Source organism: Myotis davidii, unplaced genomic scaffold, assembly GCF_000327345.1.
Source record: "Myotis davidii unplaced genomic scaffold, ASM32734v1 scaffold1097, whole genome shotgun sequence".
NCBI classification, from domain to species: Eukaryota; Metazoa; Chordata; class Mammalia; order Chiroptera; family Vespertilionidae; genus Myotis; species Myotis davidii.
In genome coordinates, this window is record NW_006288117.1 from 112,668 (window position 1) to 118,951 (window position 6,284).

Consider the following 6,284-nt stretch of genomic DNA (forward strand, 5'->3'; position numbering starts at 1 on the left):
CCAGGAGTAATTGAATATTTAACAGAATGGCAAGGTCAAAAATCAATAGAAAAGAATCTGCAGTAAATTACAGGAATTACAGGTTAATATTTACCAGTAAAAAGGGTGGTAACGCCCAGCCAGTGTGGCTCAGCGGTCTTACCTATGAAGCAGGAGGTCATGGTTTGATTCTGGGTCAGAGCACAAGCCCTTGTTGCAGGCTCCGCCCCGGTAGGGGGCGTGGGGAGGTAGCTGATCAATGACTCCCTCTCATCATTGATGTTTCTCTCTCCCTCTTCCTCTCCCTCTCTGAACTCAATAAATATATATATTTTTAAAAGGTGAGGACATCGCCCTAACTGGTTTTGGCTCAGTGGATAGAGCGTCGGCCTGCGGACTGAAGGGCCCCAGGTATAATTCTGGTCAAGGGCATGTACGTTGGTTGCTGGCATATCCCCAATTGGGGGTGGGCAGGAGGCAGCTGATTGACGTTTCTCTTTCACTGATGTCTCTGACTCTCTATCACTCTCCCTTCCTCTCTGTAAAAAATCAATAAAATATATTTTAAAAAAATAAAATAAAAGGTGAGGACATTGTTTTTAAATGATGGGAGACTCAATAACCAGAAAATCAAAAGCCCACACACAAAGACTGGTGACACCCCCTCCGTTATCAACTTCCAAAGTACTTACCAGAACGTGAACATGCATGAGGCCCAGGTCATAAATCTTTCCCTTCCCTGGAGAAACAGGCTCTTGGAAAGAAGTCCACATCTCCAATTATCCCACTAAGAAATTCCTGCTCGGTGACTTCCCATTCCACGGCAGGTGTCATATCTGAATCTGCCTCTCTTGGCAAATGTCCACTCCCATCTCACCTTGACCCTCTCCTGGACACTCCCCGAGCTCCATAAGAGCTTCCGGCTCCCTGTGGATCCCAACATCATCTTCTCACCTGGTATTCAGGACCTTCAAGGAAGGGACTACCTTTGCATTTCAAACCAAGTGTATACTACCTACATGTTCGATGTCTCTCCCCTGCCTAAATAAAGGACTGTCCCTGGTTAGGGAAGGAGTGTGTTTCACAATTTGTTGTCATGATCTTGTAGGCAAAAGAAGTTTAGCAAATAAGATGCCCCATGGAATTGTAAGCCACATCTTCTTGTGGAATCATCAGCACTTCTCACACTGTGCTCCAGCTCATAAAATTCAACAGATGAACATTCACATAGCCAATAAATCTATTCAGTTGCTTAATTGATCACCAGTGCTTAACTTAAAAATATTTACTAATAGATAATAGATTGGTAACACACCGATGACAAGACTAATGAAGGTGACATAGTGTCAATAGTCAACCGCTGGTTATGGATCACTTTGTTACCAAGCCTTAATTTCAAAATACTTGTGAACAAATAATAAATGAATAACACACCAATGCAAAGACCAATTAGGGAGGATTTTGAAGTGAAATCCGAGGCTTTTCCTAAAACTATGAAGTGATAATAATAAAATAGGACTCAACTTTTCTTCCCCACAGAATAAGGCAGAGCAGGGGAGTGAGTTTCAGAATTACAGGGATTGTCCTGTCCTGCCCACGCTGTGCAGAGGGATGACACGACAGAGCCTGGAAGGCAACTCTTACTAAGAGGATGTCGTGGGTAGGCATCCATCGCCCCCAGCCCATGTTTCAACACTGACCTTTCAAAAGGAAGCAAAGCAGCTATTTCGCCACAGGCCAATCTCTGTGATGGTCCAAAATAAGATGCATGACTTCTCCTTTTTCAGAAAACAAGTTCTGCCTTTTGTAAACCCCCAGTTCTGTATTCTAGAAACTGTTCCTAACACACCATGGAGTGACCGCTGGGTGTAGAGCAGGACATGGCCTTAGTCTCTGCCCAAGGTATTATGTCTCCCCAAACTACAGGGGCTGTGTGCGTCTCTAAATCCTCCCAGGTTGTACGTGGATTAATGAAGCTTAGATAAAGCAAGGGGCCTCTTCTTACAGCCACTGGTTATAGAAGAGTTGTTGAGTGGAGATGACTGGGGGCTGATGGACAGGGGTGGAGGTTCTGGTGAGAAAGAAGCTACAATAGACACGAAAGAAGAGATTTGTCCAATGGCAACTCATGCTCAGATTCAGATTATGCATTTTGGGGTGGAACACCACTCAAGAAACATTTTCCTTAGTCTTCATTTTTCTTTAATTTTTTTGAATACTATTCTTTCACTGATTAGCTACATCTTTTTGTTTTATTTATTTATTTATTTTTAATTTTTAAGGGTATATAGTGACCCTTTTTTTCAATTAAAGTTGACAGTCAATATTATTTTATGTTAGTTTCAGGTGTTCCTCATAGTGGGGAGGCATTTATATAATTTACAAAATGATCCCTCCAACAAGTCTAGTACCCACCTTAACCATCCATAGTTATTACAATGTCATTGATTATATTCCCTATGCTGTACTTTGCACCCTGAATGTTTCATAACTCCCAATTCATACTTCTTAAATCCCTTCACCCTTTTCATGCAGTTCCCCAATCCCTCCTCCCCTTCGGCAACCTTCAGTTTGTCCTCTGTATCTATGAGTTTGTTTCTGTTTTGTTTGTTCATTTATTCCTTACAATGTTCCTGTCTGTAGTTGTTGACATTCCAGGTGAGGTTGGGACTCATTTGTGTGTATGAAACGTGTTGGTTACTATAAATTAATTGTACATAAATACCTTATTTGACCTTTTTTTTACTGTTGGGTGACTTTGATCGTTGAGTCTTTAATGGCTTTTGAGTCAACTTCCCTTTTTGTGCCTCTGCTCTCACTTCCGGACACATTCCTCCTCCCCACAGCCTGTGTTTGCTCAGTTCCCCAAGATGTGCACATTCAAATTCTCCCTCATATTTTAGGCCTTCAAAGAAATGCTTCATCCTGTCTTTCCCTCCCTATTTTTCATGCAATACCCCCGCCAGAGGAGAACAGCTACCATACATTTGAGGGGGGGTTCTTGCATTGCCAAAAATTCACTAAAAAATGGCCACAGTCTATTCTAAGTCTTGTAATGCCTGTTGGTTAATATAAATTAATTGTACATAAATTCCTTATTTGATCTTTTTGAATGTTGGGTGACTTTGATCATTGAGTCTCTAAGGGCTTTCAAGTCAACTTCCCTTTTTGTGCCTCTGCTCTCACTTCCGGACACATTCCTCCTCCCCACAGCCTGTGTTTGCTCAGTTCCCCAAGATGTGCACATTCAAATTCTCCCTCATATTTTAGGCCTTCAAAGAAATGCTTCATCCTGTCTTTCCCTCCCTATTTTTCATGCAATACCCCCACCAGAGGAGAACAGCTACCATACATTTGAGGGGGGGTTCTTGCATTGCCAAAAATTCACTAAAAAATGGCCACAGTCTATTCTAAGTCTTGTAATACTCTCCACCTTTTTTCTTGACAACAGGCCTGGTTTCCTAATTCATAGAGAGCAATGAAAACTTTGTGAAAGTACAGGAATTGTAAAAATATGTCTGATTTAGAGAAATTATAATACTACACAATAATAATCCAAAAGTACAAATCAATAAGAATAAACTCTTCCTCCAGGGCAGAATTTCAGAAGTTTCTATGAGAGTTGATGAAACCGGATGACTTGTTAGGGCAGGTTATGACCCTTTCTTTCCCTTGGGCCTCCAGAAAATTCTCACATGCTTCCTCCCACATCATAGCTCTCTCTGTCCACTCCAGGCCACAGGTACCTGAACTCTCTGCGTCTATGCAGGAAGGTCCAGGCAAGTAGCCAATGCTCAATTCTTGTTCTGTCTCACTCACTTGGCCACCTCAGATGGCCCATATGTTGTTTCCATCATTAGTGTTAACTACTATATTCGTTAACTCTTTTTTAAAAAAAAATTTTGCTGAATTTTTTTGGGATTAGTTTCAATGGGCATTGTCTGGAATGATCTGGAACTGTGGTCTGCTGTAGGCGGTGACTAATCATGGTTCGGTTGTGTTCTCCTTCTAATTTCAGGCTTAAGCAAAAGATGGGAGGGGAAAGAGGAAACAGGGATTAAACCAAATGTAGAGATTGAACCATTTCACGCTATGCCTACTTTACCTTGTGGCTATTTAATTAGGTTTATTACCACCATATCCACTCTGCCATCAGTCACTCAGGAAATATGGATCACAAACCACCAGAGGATAACTGTAGTATTTACCAAGCCAGATAAGAGAAAACATGTATCCTAAAGTCTAAATGCCTCCACCCTTACACGAGTGACAGGAAAGGAATATTGTTGTTTGTCTTTTTAAGGTAGGAGCCAGAATTCCTCAAGATGTGGCTCCTACTCCAAGAGAGAAGAGGGAGGATCAAGATCGATGATATGGGACCTTGACAGGATGTTGGAAGCCAAGAGCATTTTCTCTCTTTCTGTCACTTCTCTTTTTTTCTTCTCCTCCTCCCCTTCTTCCTCTCATCATCCTCCCCCTTCTTCTTCAACTCATCGATACCTCCCTCTACATCCCCACTTGCTTTCTCATAGCATAATCTCATATGATATGAGAAATAGAACCCATTGGAAAGCCTCAAGAATTTCCTGAGATCTTTACATCAGGGGAGAGTTCACTTGGATTCAGAGAATAGTTCCCATTTTAAGGACTTACTGTGCAGATAACCCAATTCCCAGCATGGCCACAAAGGAGGTGGGAGCAGCTGTAATTGGCTTTGCTCCAGGCACACCCTCCAGTCTCTCCATCTCTTTGCATGACCACCTTTCCCATGGCTTTGGACTCTGGACAGGATTCTGGAACTTAGCAGCATGTCAAGTCACAAGTTGTTAGCTGAGAAGAACCCACCATCTTAGAGACATCAAGGTACCCCTTTTGCTCACGTCTCAATTTGAGGCAGTGAGCAGAGCTCTTCTCCTTTGAATAGGGAGTTTTCACTTGAACCTGGCCCATCACCTGCATATGGAATTGTCTGAGCCTCTCAGTGCATCTCCAAGACCCTTATTTTCATCCTCCCCAGCTAACTCCACTCTCTGCACTCTCCAATCTCATTACTCAACTTTATCCCGCACACTGAAGCCCAACTAAAATGTATGAAGTTCTCCACAATGGACATTTTTGCATCAATCTGAATCTTTGCACATACTGCCTCCCACAAGGTCTGTATTCTTCATCTACTGGGAAAATTCTGTGTTTTTGTCTATGTGTTTTAGTAGTCTTTTCAATATTTGCAAAACCTAAATATTCCTCTTTTATTTCTAATTTTTAAAAAGAGTTACTGAGACAAATGCCAGATGATTTCATTTATATGAGGAATCTTAAAAAACCCACACAAAGTAAAGAAAATAGTAGAACAGAATCAGACTCACAGATACAGAGAACGTTTTGATGGTTCCCTGATGGCAGAGAGCTTATGGGAGAATATGTAGAAAAAGTTAAGAGCCCAAAGTGTTTCAGTGATGGAACATCAGCCTGGACACCAGAGGGTCTGGAGATCATTTCCAGGTCAGGTTCACATACCTGGGTTGCAGGTTCGATCCTCTGCATGATTGGGGCATTTTCAGGAGGCAACAGATCAATATGTTTCTCTCTCTCTCTCTCTCTCTCTCTCCCATCCCTTCAACTCTCTGTAAAAATCAATGGAAAAAATATCCCAGGTGAGCATTAATAAAACAAAAGAAAATGGAAGGGATTAAGAAGCACAAATTTGTTGTTACAAAATAATCATGGGAATGTACAGTAGCATAGAGATTATAGTCAATAATATTGTAATAATTATGTATGGTGTCAGATGGGTACTAGATTTATCAGGGTGACCACTTTGTAAGTTATATAAATGTGAAATCACTGGGTTGTACTCCTGAAACTAAAGTAATATTATACATCACCTTTGTTGGAAAATAAAGCAGTATTTAACATTTTAAAAATAAAGAGTTTCTGAACTTGGAGGGAAGAAAAGAGTTTCTTTTATCTCCAACATATATGTGGTTTGTATTTACTCCCAGCACAAGGAGATGGAAATATTAAAACATAGTGATAATATTGCTGATGAGGACAATGAGAATGCCATGATAATGATGATAGTGTTGGTTATAATGATGATGATGATGATGATGATGATGATGATGATGATGAAGGCAATGATGATGATGGTAATGGGATGATGATTATAGTAGTGATGATGATGATGATGGTGAGGGTGAGGATAGTGATGATGATGCCAATGATGATGATATGATAACAATGATAGTGATATTGATATTGATATTGATAGTGATAGTGATAGTGACAGTGACAGTGATGGTGAT